Source organism: Microtus ochrogaster, chromosome 21 (assembly GCF_000317375.1).
Source record: "Microtus ochrogaster isolate Prairie Vole_2 chromosome 21, MicOch1.0, whole genome shotgun sequence".
Taxonomy (NCBI): Eukaryota; Metazoa; Chordata; class Mammalia; order Rodentia; family Cricetidae; genus Microtus; species Microtus ochrogaster.
The window spans coordinates 8,426,006-8,442,363 of record NC_022022.1 but is presented as its reverse complement, the minus strand read 5'-3'; positions in this window follow the sequence as shown (position 1 = coordinate 8,442,363).

The window sequence follows — 16,358 nt, the reverse complement described above, 5'->3', positions numbered from 1 at the left end:
AGTTCTTACCTTTATCCTTAACGCGACTGCAGACTGCAATGCTCTCCACCTCAGACTGCAGACTGAGCCCTGAGTTTCTTTCTTCTCCCATCTTATATCCCTCTCCCTTGCCGGTGAACTATAAGATGTAAGACAAAATAAACCCTTTCCTCTCCAAGTAACTGTTGGTCAGATTGTTTATCTGCAATAGGTAGCAGATTAAGAAACTCATTATCAGTCTATAATCGAAGAAAAGGCTGTCAAAACCCTGTAACTGAGAGGAATAAAAAGAGACCATGAAACTATGCCTAATTTCAGTGCGAGGAATCATAATGGAATATCTTTTCTCTAGGTGTAGATGCTATTAACAAATATGCCTTAACAAACAACAGCATAAAATGCCATAGAAGAAGAAAAAAAACAGCAAAAATTGATTAAGTGATTCTAGGCTGTTAGCTTTCAAACTTCCGTCACTCCAGCAACGCTACCTTGAGCATCCGTCCCTAACCTTGTACTTAGTATTTCCCTTTACGGTGGTGCACATCTTAAATTTACATACGCTTTTAAAAGAAGAAACATTATATCAGGACTATAAAAAGGAAACCAATATCACTTGCCATAAATAGGAGGTAACAATAAAAACAAGTGCTCTTATGTAATAAAAACCAAAACAACGTTATACAACCCTAGCTAGATACTATTACACATGTCAAAGGCTTTCAGCCTCGGGCCTGCTCTCTTTTCAAAGGGAAGATTGGCAAGTGATAGCTACACAAGGACCAAATGGAAAGTTTCTCCTTGAAATGATAGACAAGAGCTGGGAGAGAATGAGGAGGGAGCATCCCTTTTCTTGTGTAATTTGATGTCAGCGTCTGGGTAACATGGAGAGCGACTCTTGTGACCCTGTAGCCCAAACCATGATTTGAATTCGTGGATATGCAAGAGTGGGAAACCCAGCTTGTGACCCCCCACCCCAAACGAAGTAGAAATAAGATGGGAAGTCAGAGAAAGAAGACTTTGTTTTTTATTTAGTTTTAATTCTAAACACACACACACACACACACACACACACACACACACACACACTAACAAACAGGAGCAGGAGACACACAAACACAAGCCAAAACAGAAGAAACCAGGAGGGTGAGCTTACACTTGAAAGGGATCAAAGGCAGCTTATAAAATAGAGAAGCCGGTGGAAGTCCAACCGGCTCCAAGTGATACCGTGCTCTATCAGACGCCTTGTCTGTTGGAAGGGAAGAGCAGAGAGATACCCAAATGAGTACAAAGGTCAAGCTATAGGTCGGATTACGTGGACCTCTGTTCCTGCGGGGGGGGGGGAGACAGAGGGGGTGTGGGAGAAGCAGCTGACACCTCTCTAGAGCCCGGTGAGATCACTGTATGACTTACTGAGCTGGCAGAAGTAACAGGACCAACTGGCACGTCAGGTATTCCAGCTTCTTCCTTTTTCCCTGGTGGGGGAGGGATGGGAATTCGTCCAGCTGAATTTTACCTCTCGGAGAGCTGTTTTGCATGTAGACTTCGAATTGCCCGTCCCTTAATTTGTTTTTCTAGGAGGTAATGAAAAATGTAATTTATAACTGGCGGGTTCAGTGACCAGAGAGAGCGATAAGATTCCAAAGTCAGAGCATTGCTATTCGGTACCTTTAGCAATTCTGCTATATAATCGGGTTTACAGCAAGGCAAAGATGGGCCACTTGGGGCTACTGGAGTCGCCATTTATACCTCAGAAAATAGTGCCTAATGATTGGGGAAGGGTAAGTAAATAGAAGACCAATAAAGTGCAAAGTAAAATCCAAACAGATCACCCCAGGAGTCACACAGATGCTAGCCAACATAAAACTGTTATGTGGCCTCAAAAATGTACCCTCTGACTTACAATTGTGACTCAGAAATAAGAAGCCTAAACCCTTTATATTAGAACTAGCATAAAATGTAAATATTTTTAATAATTTACTTTTATAGTATTTAACATATTATGTCTCCCCCTTTTAAAAGACAGAACACAGCTATGTATCCCAGGCTGACCTCAAACTCACGTATATAGTCCAGGTTGGTCTCAAAGTCATGATTCTCCTGCCTCAGTATTCCTAGTACTGGGATTATAGCTGTGTGCTACTGCACCCAGCCTTTCTCTGTTTTATCTTTTTAAGATGCAAAACAACATCTCTAAAGAACTAGTCCAAATACAGCTTTCTAATTTTTATCTTTTCTTTCAATTGTTTTCTGTTTTGTTTTGTTCTCACATTGATGTATTGAAGGAGGGAGCCATATTTCCAAAATTTTCTCTATTTTACTATACAATTGAAAATTGTACTTTCGGGCTGGAGAGATATCCAGCCCTGACTGCTCTTCCAGAGGACCCAGGTTCAATTCTCAGCACCCTCATGGCAGCTCATAACCATCCCTTGGTAACTCAAGTCCCAAGGGATCTGATGCCCTCTCCTGGCCTCCTTTGGGGACTGCACACATGTGCTGTATCGACATACATTCTGGTAAAACATATACATAAAATAAAACTAAATAAAATTTCAGAAAAAACTAAAAGCTGAATATTATATTTGTATGATATATTACTGTCTTCTCACACATCTTCCCCATGACCCACGAAGGCAAGGAGACTTTACAGAGGAATAGCGGGCAAGGCTAAATGCTTGCTGCATTGCTGCATGTACTCAACCTGTGGATGCTGGTGACATTTGAAATGAGCCACATTTGAAGGTGGTGTTCTGCCTGGGGAGGAGAGACTGTCTCCTCAGATCTCACAGGTGGCCTTATTTCATTAAGATATCTTGGTCATAGGTGGTGGCTAATGTGTGAGAGACGTTTCCTGAGGAGATGTAATATGTCTACTCCCTCTAGAAAGGAAGGGAACTCACAACAGTATAAAGCCATTAGTGCACCAAAGTCCAACTTGTGAACCAGGGAGTTGGGGCTCCCACCAGGAGTATGGGCAAATGGTTACTTACAGAAGCAAGGATGACTCCAAAGGAGCTGTGTCTTGGAAAGCCCGCCAAAACAGAAGTGATGCCTCCCCAAAGGAACCCTAGAGGGCTCTGCACAACTGCCAGGCAGCAATGATCTCTCTGCAGTGTGCCTGGTCTGTCTCCCAGCAGGTGGGTACTGGGTCTATAAAACGGAGGAACGGGTCTTTCAGAACCCCGTAAGTTCCACTTTTCCCAGTCATGGGATGTTTGTTTGTCACCTGGGTCTCAAAAACCTTCCGTCTACCTCTTCGAGGGACTGTTCCAATTCCCATACATAGCAGGGTCTGCTCCTGGCTTGCCCCGGGCTTGGTTCTCAGTATGGGATGAATGACACTACTAAACACAGCCGAGAATGGAACTGGTTTATGTATTGGGAGAACCAGTGTGACTTCACAGACCAGTCAGATCCGGTCTCTGGGATAGCAGGATTATGTATGATGACAAACCACATAATGAGACTGAATGACGGGCAGGATGGGAGGAAGGTGGCAGATGTTGAGTAGGGGACGTAGAGAAATGGCATGTATTGATGCTTGCAATGTGCCTTTCATCGCTGTGGTCACGACATCATCACCAGTACCTACTGCCATCCTCGGTCCTGGGCTAGAAGGGAGGAGATGGAGACCCAAGAATAACTACCTTGCCCAAGCATGGGTTTGATTTTATTTGTAGGTATTGCGTCTTGAGGTGTTGTCACCCTCAAGTCGGGGGACTTCTGATGTCAGCAATAGAGAGCTATCTCCTGGAGGACTAGGCTTGAAGGTGACATGTCTGCCTGTAGATAGAAAACCTCACGTTGGCACTTGGAAGGTAGAGGCAGACAGATGACGACTTCAGGGCCATCCTGTGCTACATCGGATTTTATCGCCAATGAAACAAAACACCCACGTTAAGGACCAAGTCGGTTTGATTTGCTTTGAGTCTTGGCTCCTTTGGCAACATCAGCTGTTTGTGTTATAAATTCATTTCCGTGATCCCCACCCCACCCCCAACACGTGGCCCTCTGTCCTGGCTGCCTTACGTAATGAGACTAGCCAAGGCATGGCTCATGCCTTGAATTTAAAGTTTTCAAGAAACTTTTTGGAATTCTTTGCTTAAGAGTGACATACATACCCTATGACTAATATTTAATTTGATGAGCAGCAGTCAGGGACCCTTTCTCCTTTTGCAGTTTTATCACTTCACATTAACTTTTAGAGGTTTAAATATGTCATCTCGTCACGACTCTGTAAGTTTTAATTATCAAAGCAGCCACATCAGTTTTTTACCAAAAGCAGAGTGACCTTATTTTATGGCTGAAACAAAACCCAAGGCTCGGTCCCAGCAGCAAGACACTTAATAGGTCATTCCATAAAGATTTATCTATACTTAGTGGACAGAGGAGAATTTCAAACAGGGTCAAATCAGGTACGCACTTACCCTTAATCGCTTAAGGCACGACAGGATTTTCTTCCATTAAAGGCAACATCTTGGTTAAATGATGTTTGTTTTTATGACGACTCAAAAAATAAAAAACCCAAGGACCCCCCCCCCCCAAAAAAAAAAACTAAAGCAAAACAACAACAAAATTCCTGCACTCAATAATTCAGAGGACAGAAAATTCAGCAACCAATTTTAATATAACCGCAGGGAAAACAGAACCAACAAGCTAGTTTTCTTTGATTTCAGCAGAAGGAAGCTTCTCTATGGGACCGGAGAAGCAGGCAGTGTTTCGTAACTGTATTTATACACCTGGCATAAGAAACGAGTCCTCCAGAATGAAAGCAAAAATCTAGGGCAGAAATAGCTGGGTGTTGGAGGGAGGTGGGCATGCGTGTAGGAGAGGGGGTGAGGGACACGCGTCTCCTGTCTCTTAGATTTAGAAATATCAGTTTCGACCTGTCTTCTTGCTTACTTTGCCGCTGCGCAACTCTTTGAAGAGGCATGATTAAATCCCTCAGCCTCTGCGCCCCCATTCCCACTCCCACCATCCCCTTCCCTAGCAAAATCTGTTGCCGGCGCCTATTCTGTGGTCCTTTCTTGTGTGGGTTTTCTCTGCGGACTAACAGCTAAATCAGGAAAAGGTCTTGGCCACAGCTCACTGCTTCAGCGACTCCTCTGAGGCCAGCTGGGGACTGACAGCCTCAGACCCCCCCCGACCCCCCCCAACCACTTGCCACACAGAGGCAATCGCCTTGAAAGGCAGATGCTTTCCTCTGTTAACCTCAGGTCAAAAAATGAAAACCGGAAGTACGCTGATCGTTCATACAGTTGCCTGCTGCTCATTCTAGGAACCAGAACCAAAGAAATGTTCGGTCGGAGCAAGACGTGGCTTTTCTTAACAAATAAACATTCCACGTGCAGAGTCAGTACCGAATGTGGTTTGCAGAATTCTCTGAAGAAAAAAACAACCAAATGGCCCTACTTTTTTTTTTTTTTTAAATCTTCCTATCACTGAGGAACTGTGGTAGTGGTGGTGCGGAGGCCGGAAGGTAAATGCTTGGTATTTAGAGGATAGGCCTCATTTTCTTGATTTTATAAAACATCTTTAAAACAGACATAAGGCTTTATAAATTATAATTTTTGTCATTACAGATAAAAAGAATCCTTTCAAGCGTGTTTTGGATGAGGTCTGAGGAAAGGGATGGTTTGAGATATCTTACTTGGCTGCTGGAATTTTCTGTAATGTAGAATGTCATTTGTTTGTTTTCTCAAGCCCAGCTTTCCACCAGGGCAGAGATGAAAGGCTGCCTGTCCACTGGAGAACTGTACAAGCCACAGAAGCAGCAACTGACTACCAAACGGAATCCACATCCCGTAGCCCTGACGGGTGCACGCTCTCATAGCCTGCCTCATTCCGGCTCGTTCCCTGTAAGCTCGGTTAGTAGCCTCTCGGCCTGCCTGCGTGGATGGTACCGCTCAGTGAGGGAGCTTGCTTGCTAGAACCTGCACGCCTAAAAGAGCTGAGACAGGCGAGCCCTCCCACCCCTAATCATGCCAGGTCATCGCAGCATTCCCTGCACTATGGGAACGCAGAGAGCCTGCTTTCTGTGATCCAGATGTCACATGACCCTCTCCTCCAGATTCCTCAGGCCCAGAGAGACCTGTAGCTTAACTAAGGACCAGAGGAGCTTAGTCTCACAAACCAGACTCAGAATGACAATCAAATGGCAGAGGGCAGGTAGGTGGATGGGGAGGTGTCCTCGAGTCCAGGCTGCATAGGCAGATAGTCAGGCCTCCTGCTAATTTACAGGGAAACCTAGTCCCTCCGCTGTTTCAATGCCAGTCCTAAGTCTTCTCGTCTCTTAAATGGAAATAATTAGGTCCTCAGAAGCAAATGTGAGAGCCAAAGTTAATTGCTTGGTATATCGTTAATGCTCCACAAATACAAACTATTATCAGTAGTGACAAACAGACATGAGGTTTTCAAACGCCACATGGCAGCCGGGCATGGTGGCCCACACCTTTAATCCCAGCACTTGGAAGGCAGAGGCAGGCAAATCTCTGTGAGTTGTAGGCCAGCCTGGACTGCAAAGCAAGTTCTAGAACAACCAAGGCTGTTACATAGAGAAACCTGTCTCAAAAAAGATTTAAAAAAATAAGTAAAATGCCACATGATTCTGGTGTCGTTGAACCCATTTCTTGAATGGGCAAGTGGTGGGCATGTTTAACTTAGCTTTAAAATACACATTTTACGTCAGTTCTGCAAACGTTGGTTTTGTGTGTGTTGGCTTCCGTGCAGGGAAGCGGACACGAAGGCAAGCTCTCCCAGCTGAGCATTTTTGCTTTATGCTATGCCTGGCCTCTATAAGCTATCTAATGAATATTTATGAATCAGTACTAATACATGTCTACCTCAGAGAATTGCAGCCCGGTATCCTCTGACCTTTCTTCCTGTCTCCCCTGTTGTCTGGGGTCTTGATACCGACAATTATGGTTGTAACATCTATTTTTATTAAACGAGAAAGGGACAAAATTAGGAAAATGAAAGGCTTGGGTGCGCTTGGCTCTGTTGCTTTTTAAAACGCGTATTAACTATTAACGTTAACTTTGTTCTGGGCATTCTGCCAGCTGCTTTTCTCATTGCTCTGTCTTTTAGTCATTTCAAGAACATAAAAGGAAGTTATTTCAGCTGAGGCTCTGAGAAGTTGTGCAGTCTGTTCTAAGCTAAACAGCCTGAAGTGGCAGAGACCTAAACCACCAATAGCTAGAAATATCTAGTTCTCGTTTCTCAAATAGTTTTGGGGGGCCCACTATGTGCTATTCACTTTACAAGGGGCTAAGGACGCGGCGGCCGATAGTAGATAGGCCATTGCAATTCAGTATCACAGTGTGGGGGGTTAGGTCTTGCATGCAGAGAGCACGGGGCTTGCAAGGCTCAGGGGTAGGAACAAGTAAGGGACTTGTGAGGTTTTGCAAGGAGTTTATTTCAGTCCTCAGTACATTATAATCAAGGCATGGGCAGAGCACCGTGGGTTCCCAGGAGGGGGCCACTTCCTCTGCCTGGGTAAGTCAGAACAAGGGTGAGTTTCCTTGAAAGTACTGTGCCAGCTGCTCAGGCTTTTGGGATGTTCCACAAAGTAGTAATAATGGGCTCTGGGGTGATTGTGTTCATTTCTATGATTAAAGTTTTTCGAAATGAAATGAAATTTAAAGACTCTGCAATTATTCCTTTTTCTTGGCCTCCAATCATGAGCTGAAGGGCAGCCTTGCCTGGGTCAGAGCATACAGAATAAGGTATAGTGGTATGTGTACATGTTCGTGTGTGTGTGTACGTGTTTGTGTATGTATGTGTGTGTGCGCGCATGTGTGTGTGTCTATAATGCATGTGGGAAGCAGTGTAAGACCTTGATGTGTGTTAAGGGCACAAATCTCTCCTAATAATACCAGTTGACCTTCCATATCTAATAGTTATCTCAGGCTGTGTCCTTGAGCTACACAGGTTTTAAGGGCTCATTGAGGCTCCTTAGAACCCTAGGAAGCAGGATCAGCTATGTCTAGTGCTTCCCATGAGGAAATTGAGGCAGAGATATATGAAGAGATGTGTATTCACTCAAGACGAGTCGGCAGCAGAGTTCAATATTTAAAGCCGGGACAGGGTGGCCTCAAGCGGCTACTCTTGACAGCTGATAGCGTAAAAGAACTGGACGATGTTCACGACATCATTTGCATCAATTAAATGTAAGTCCCGGGTCTCCGGCTGGCTGTTTATTTATGGGCAGTCCCACGGGTAGCCTGTCCAGTGTTATCTTCTATCCCAGATGTTAGAGCTTGTGACTGCCATTAGCAGAAAAGCAAGGTGCCCATTCTACCCTTGTGAGCTATTACGGAGGGGAGGCCTGCCTGTGACTTGGTGGCACTTTTCACGCAACTCTGAAAGAAAGCAAAGTTAACTTCTCCTCAGAGACCTTCATGATGTTCAGCTGAAGATGGGTGGTGCTGACCCTGGCAGTCATGTGTTTCTAATGAAGCACTTTCGGGCTCATTATGTGACCAAGTTCCACCCCAAATTCTAATGTAAGGGCTTAGAGTAGGGACTGGAATGTCAAGATCTAAAACCAAGACAAACTCCATATGTGAATATGACATATGGGGAAGCAGATATGGTATAAGGATAAAAGAATATGATATACAGATAAGAGGTCCTTAATGTGCCTTGTTAATAGAGAACAATGAAGAATTACTGATATCACCCATGATGATGATGATAACAAATTAAGGTAGTTGAATCAAAGACTATCAACACTTCCGTGAAAACTTGTGACTTAAATGCCCCCACCCCTTTATAAGACTGGTTCTCTTGTAGTATATAGGTTAAACTTGAATTCTCTTTGCAGCCAAGGTTGACCTTGAACTTCTGATTGTTCTTCCTCTGCCTCCTGAGTACTGGGATTACATCTGCACACCACGGAGCTTAGTTTTATGCGGTGCTGGGAATCGATCACATGGGGCAAGCATTCTACCAACTGAGCTGCAGCTGTAGCCCCCTATTCTGCGATCTCACTGGAAACGTATCTGAAGGTCTATCGCCTTTGTTATCCCAGTGTTGATAACACTGGGGTTTGTTTGTTTGCTTCTTTGTTTGCTTGGTTTTGTTTTGTATTTTAGACAGGATCTCACTGTGTGACCCACACTGGTACCAAATTCAAATCCTCCTAAAGCCGAGCAATCCTTTATAGAAAATGATCATTTTTCCCTGTGTTTCTCATATAAAACCAACTCCCAGATCCGCATCCTCTGGTCTGTCCTCCCTGCATATTCTTTTCTTAGTGTGTGTGTGAGTGTTCACATGTGTGTAGGAGTACCTGAGTGAGCTCACGTGCTCTTGGGCATGGAGCCAGAAGCTGACAAAGAGTGTCTTCCTTGGTCCTTTACTAACATTGACTTTATTTACTAAGGCAGGGTCTCTCTCCCTGAGCTGAGCCCACAGCTTGTCAGTTCATCTCGTCTGCTCTCCAGGCTCCCATGCCATCCCCACTCCTGAGCCTGGGATTACTGAGCTCTACCACACGCTCTCAGCACTTACACGGATGCCGAGGATCGGAAAGCTGGTCATTAGTCTTGTATAGACAAGTTCTTTCTCTACTGAACCATCTTCCCTGCCATTTTCCTGCATGTGCTATTCAGAGCAGTCCCCAGAGTTCCCAGTTGTTAAATTTAACCAGCCCTGAGTTTTCATGGTTACCTTGATATCCCCAGCTCTGTCCTTACATCTGTCATGACTTTTCTTACTGTTCCATTAGCAGATGTGACCTTGCCGTTCAGGTGCGGCTCCCACCCCTTCACCAGCTGCCTGCGGGTATCTCCAGTAGGAGAGGAGAGAGCAAGAGGTTCAAAAAAGAGCCTTGATTAGATAGCCAGACATCTAAAAAGTCTTCATTTTCCCCCAAACGCAGAGACGTAAGATAGCCATTGTCTTGTGGTGACACTAGGTAACTTTGCTAAAAAATGAGAGAAAACCCTCATAAGTCTTCCCTACTTCCTGGCTACTACGTTATTATAACGGCGAAAACGCTGCTGCAGACGTGATATGGAACATTATGTTTCTCGTAGGCTGCTAATTCTATCTCTAAGCTTGGTGAGCCTTCCTGGTAGCGTGGGTCAATCCTAAGAAGTGTTCACATTTGCTCGTGTATTTCTTTGTCCGTTTGTACTTCCATCTGTCTGTCGTTTTGCCCATCTGCCTCTCCTTTCTTCCTTCATGAATACACGTTTCCAGGAAACACAAAAGCTAGAAGGAAGTTTCACCCACCACTAAGACAAAGCAAAAAGAATTACAGCTTTATTAAGCTTTTGTGATAACCAAGAAATATAATTTTATTCTTATACTCTTTTCTTCCTCCACGCTGTTTGAAATAAGTACATTAAGATAATTTTTGGGAAAAAAGCAGAAGAATGTAACATTTCCATCCTGTAATATCCATCGTGCTGAAGATGAACAGTAAGGCGTTTTGGTGGCAGGGGCTCTGGGTTTTCAGCATTTCTTCTTGACTGAGAGTTCTGTACTGCAGCTAAAATCTCATCAAGCTGGAGGCTGAGCAACACCACATAGTGACTGGCTGCACAGAAAGACTCTTTCTGAAGGATACGAGTCCACTACTGCTTTGCTTTGCACTGTCTCTGATAAGAAAGGGCTGCACTTCTAAAAAGTACGTGCTCTTCATGAGGTGGGCAGAGGCTCATACAACAGACTCCCCGAGAGGAGCCAACGTAATATTAGATTTCAACTAAGTGCTAGTTTAAAAAATCCCGACTATTTACTGTTTTCTCAGGACACATCCTTGTCATCATTTAAGGGACAACATTAAGCTTAGCATGGTGGTGTATGCCTAACATCCTAGCACATGAGTTCATGCCTGCCTTACATAGGAAGTACGGGACTGCCAGAACTGCACATCAGGCCCTGACTTACAAGCAAACAAAACGAAACAATAATAAACGATAGCACTAGAGTCACACACCTCGTTAGGACTCTACTACTGTCCAGAAACTTCCTGGTCTGCAGACTCCAGGGAAAATTCCCCTCAGTGGTTGCAGAAGGTCTCATGCCTATTTGGGCAGTCATTACAGGCTCAAAGTTTCTTCACAGTTTTAGTAGATTAGGCTGAAATTGCATAGCACATTTGGAACATTAAAAATCTACACCTCATTTGCATTTGGGAATTACTATAAAGTAAATACACAGCCTTACAATTCATAATTGGAAATCTGTAAATTCTCTCAGCCCTTTTCATGCTTGAAGCCGCCAAGTTAAATGCCTTTGGAATAATAGCTCCTAATGTCCAGTGTTTTATACCCCAGTTTGGATGTATAATATGTGCTTGTCCCCATCCCCCTCCCCATCCCAGACACTGCAAAACCATTGTTCTCTGAAGAATAATTACCACTTGTAAATGCAAACATTAGTTTAAGGTAATTAATAGCAGCCAGTAAAAAGAAAGGGATTTATGCACCATGAAATGTATGCCTAAGAATTCATGGTAAACTGGGCAAGTTTGACTGCTTCTTTCTTTTCCTTTGGTGCTGGGGACTACCCTCAGGCCCTAACATGTCCACTCTGTTTATCAATTATAATCCTTGTCTTGGAGTTTTCTAAGATTTATATTCTCTCTCTCTCTCTCTCTCTCTTTGTGCGTGTGTGCATGTGCCTGAGAAGTTTATATGTGCCATGTGCATGTAGTCTGTGGAGGCAGGAAGATGTCACATGTCCTGGAACTGGAGTTACAGGTGGTTCCATGTGAGTGTGGGGAACAGAACCCAAATTCTCTGGAAGAGCTATAAGGACTCCCAGTGACTGAGCTGTCTTGTAGACCCAATTTACCTCTTTGTAATAGCAGTTGTATGGTTCAAAAACTCGGGGTTGCTTTATTACTTCAGAAGTCAAGCATATAGATAAATATTCCTTTCATCACGCATCATTATTATATGAAAAATGACTATTGTTTCACAAACAATTTTCTTACATTGGCAAAATGTGATGTCCCCCAGTTTATTGAAGCATCTCTACACATGATTTTTGAGGGTGGCGGTTACAGGTCAGTAGCTAAAGCACTTGTTTAAGCATGCATGAGACTCCTAAATTCAGTCCTGGTATCGCATACAAAAAAAGTGCTTTTTGGAGAATTTTTTTAAAATTGATGTACTTACTTTTTATGTATTGAATATAATTTAACTTTTCTGTGAACAATTTGAATGTCAAAGTTAAGGGAGAAGAGTTTTAAGTACCGGGGCTGGAGAGATGGCTCAGAGGTTAAGAGCACTGGCTGCTCTTCCAGAGGTCCTGAGTTCAATTCCCAGCAACCACATGGTGGCTCACACCCATCTGTACTGAGATTTGGCGCCCTCATCTGGTGTGCGGGTATACATCGAGGCAGAATGTTGTATACATAATAAATAAATCTTTAAAAAACAAAAGAGTTTTAAGTACCGTAACTAGAGCAAGGAAACAGTATCCACTCCCTTTCCCCACCCATCACAACCCTTAACACAAACAACTCTGCCTTCCCAGTATTGCCATGCTGCAACGTTGTCTGCAAGGGTATGGATGCTGTCCTCATCCCTGCCATCCAATCGGCCATGCTACTTGCATACTTCCTTAAAAGCCTGTCCATCTTTGCCAGGGATTCTCCTATCATTCCGGCCGTCAGGGTCTTTCTGTTAGATGGCAGCGGTTGCTAGCTCCTCTGTCTGTTGTGGTCTAACCACCCCGAAGTCCATTCTCCATTTTCTAGTCAGAGTGACCCTTCTAAAAATGGATTTGTGATCTAATCACGCCTCTGCTTACAACTTTTTAATGGCTTCCTGGTGCTTTCAGAATAAAGGCTTCCAACTTTAACACGGCCTCCCTCAAGGCCCTTCATGACTCAATCTCTGTTACTTGTGATTTTTTTTTTCTGTCTGCTTGATTTAGCTGTTTCTGATTGTTAAAAATGCCCAGCCATATGGGGAGCTTGTCAATTTCTCTTTGCAACTTTGGTCATTCTTCTTTCTATAATTGAAAGCCATGTTGTTGGGTACATTAGGTTTCTTGGTAAAGACTTTTATTATTATACTACGTATTTAGTTTAAAGGATTATTGTCTGATAGTTATCATTTTATCAGCTGCCTTTTTGGTTACTGTTTTTATATCCTGTTGTAGCACCTTTCTATAGTTTACTTCTGTATGTCTAACCCTAACACCATTTATTTGAATACTGCTTTTATTTGTTTTTGTTAAATTTAAACCAATATGATGTTCTGTGTCTTTTTAAAAAGTAATTTCATTATGTTTATTATACTCACTGCTATCTGTTTGGATTTAATTGTTTTGTGCTTTTTGTGGCTATAATGTGTTTATTTTGCTTCCTGCTGTATTATTAGTGTTCTATATTAGCTCTCTTCAATTCTTTGCTACACAGTCTTTCTGCTGATTGAGAACTCTGGGTTTTCACTGATATAAAACATGCAGAATACAGACTGATCCGACTAGTGGCATAGTAGCTATTGGGGAGGCTGAACTGGGAGGATCATTTGAGCCCAGGAGTGGGAAACTTGTTTGGACTACATAGTGAGACCCCGTGTTAAAGGAAAAATAAACTTCAGAGAGACTCATTATTCCCGCCTTTTCCCAAACATGACAAAGGTCTTAGAGCTCTTCGACTATCCATGTTATGTTTGCCCTCATGCATCTATCTTTTAGTTGCTTTGTTTGGTTTCTTCCTTTGAGTCATACTTAGTTTTGGCCACCTGAGTACTGGGATTGCAGGTGTGTTCTGCCATGCCTAATGCTTTTGTGTATTAAAAAAAAAACCCAAACACAAAGGTAGGAATTATTTAATCCTACTTTATATTTTATTAATCCCTCCCCTCACCAGTATCTCTTCTCTCTTAAGCTTTCTCCTAATGGTTGTTTTGTTTTGCTTTGTTCGTTTTTGGTTGGTTGACTCTGCTCTAACAGGTCTTTGGGTATAGAACTGTGATCTGTAAACTCTCCTAGATTTTACGAATGAAGGGGACTGTTTCACTGTCTTCCTTAAACGACGGTTTATCTGGAACCCAAACTCTAAGTTGGTAGTTTTCCTTCCACATATTCCATCGTCTCCTTGGAGAATCTAGCTATAGTTCCTCTGCAGACAACCAATATTTTCCCTCCAGTAACTTATCTCTACTCTCCACCCTCTTGACCTGTGACTTCACAATCTTGTGGCAAATGGCTGTCCTTATCGTCTCATGAAGTTCTGATGTTGTCATTAGAAAACTCTGAGCCTGCTCACACCCCCTTTAATTATAGCTTCTCTAGTCTTCTTGGCAGTTTTTCTTACTGGGATTCCAATGAAATGTAAGTCAGAATAACCCAACTTTAGCTCCCATCTAGTTTGCAGGCCTCTTCATTTTCCTTGGCTCTATTCTGGATGAGTTTTTGGTGCGTTCCATTGATGTAGTTTGTTAGCTACAGAGAAATTTTTCCCACTTTAATAACCACGTTTTATTTTGTAAGATTTCGATCACTTCTTTTTCATTTTTGCCTGATTTTTATTCATGCTTTCCACAATTTCTTGTCCTTTTCAGAGCGATTCTGTACCTTCACTTATTAACTTGAAAATGCAAATGTGCTTCATTTTAAAGATCTTTGTCTGGAGCCAGAGAGATGACTCACTGTCTAAGAGCATTTAACTGCTCTTGCAAAAGACCTGAGTTCAGTTCCCAGCACCCACGTTAGGCAGCTCACAACTGCCTGTAATCAACATCGGGTAACCTAATGCCTTCATCTGGCCCCCGAGGGCATCCACGCTCACGTGTGCACACACGTGTGTATGCGCACATACACATACATTTACAAAATTAATAAAGCTTAGCCTTTAGGGCACCTGCCTTTATATCCACATATCCACACAGACAAATAATTTAGAATTAAATTTAAAGGTCTCTTAAAGAGTATGGAAATCATGACAGGTGTGGTGGTGTATTCCTTTAATGTCAGCACTTGGGAGAAACAGGAAGGTCTCTACAAGGTCAAGGGCAGCCTGGTCTACGTGCTGAGCTTTAGGTTAGCCAGGGCTACTGAGTCAGTCTCTCTCCTCTCTCTCTCTCTCTCTCTCTCTCTCTCTCTCTCTCTCTCTCTCTCCCTCTCTCTCTCTGTGTTATGCAAATGTGCATGCTTGCGCTTTTCAAGACAGGATTTCTCTGTGTAACCTTGGCTGTTTGAGAACTAGCTCTGTAGACCAGGCTGGCCTAGAACTCACAGAGATCTGCCTGCCTCTGACTTGTAAGTGCTGGATGGTGTGGTGAGGTCCTTCTGTCTATGTGTTGCCTTTATTAGTTAATAAATAAACTGTCTTGGCTTGTGATAGGGCAAAAGAACAGAGCTAGGTGGGGGAAACTAAAGTGAATGCTGGGAGAAAGGAGGCAGGGTCAGAGACAAGCTATGTAGCCCCACTGGAGACAGACACCGGAACTTTAGCGGGTAAGCCACAGCCACGTGGCGATACATAGATGAATAGAAATGGCTTAAATTAATATGTAAGAGTTAGCCAATAAGAAGCTAAAGCTAATGGGCCAAGCAGTGATTTAATTATAATACAGTTTCTGTGTGATTATTTGGGTTGGGGGGCCTGGCCGGGACAAATAAGTAGGCTCCTCCAACAGCTGGGATTAAAGGTGTGAACCACCATGGATGGCCGAGACCCTGTCTTAAAATAAATAAATAAATGAATCTTTAAAAATCTCTTTCAGTCTGTAGAGTTAGTTTCATTCAGAGGACACCCGTGGCGCTAGACATTCTTATGTATTTAGAACCTGGCAGTTAAGGTCACTTTGTCACTTTGAGGAGGGCATTTCTACTTGCTTATGTTTCTCTGGTTTGTGTCAGCATCTTTTTTCTCCCCTGCTGTGTGTCTTCCTCCAAAGTTAGTCATTTTAGCCGGGCGGTGGTGGTGCACGCCTTTAATCCCAGCACTTGGGAGGCAGAGGCAGGCGGATCTCTGTGAGTTCGAGACCAGCCTGGTCTACAGAGCTAGTTCCAGGACAGGCTCCAAGCCACAGAGAAACCCTGTCTAGAAAACCCCCCCCCAAAAAAACAAAACAAAAAAAAACAAAACACAAAGTTAGTCATTTTTGCCTCCATTTGCCTACCTGGCCTCAGATCTGGAACCAAGTTTAAAGTTAGTATCTTGATGTTCCCACTTCATCCAGTGATGTTGGGGACACCACAGACCCAGCTGTGTGGCTTGTTTCCTGGTTCCAAGGCAGGCTTTGTCCTTTGTTCTCGTGGGGTGGGATGGCAGCGATATTTTCAGACTCTGTTCTTTGGCTCATGCGCTCAGTCTGGCTCCTGTCCTCTCTAGTTGAAGTTTGTTTTGTTTCTGCCACCCTACAGGAAACAGAAATCTTGGCTTTGGGGCCTAGACCCCAGTG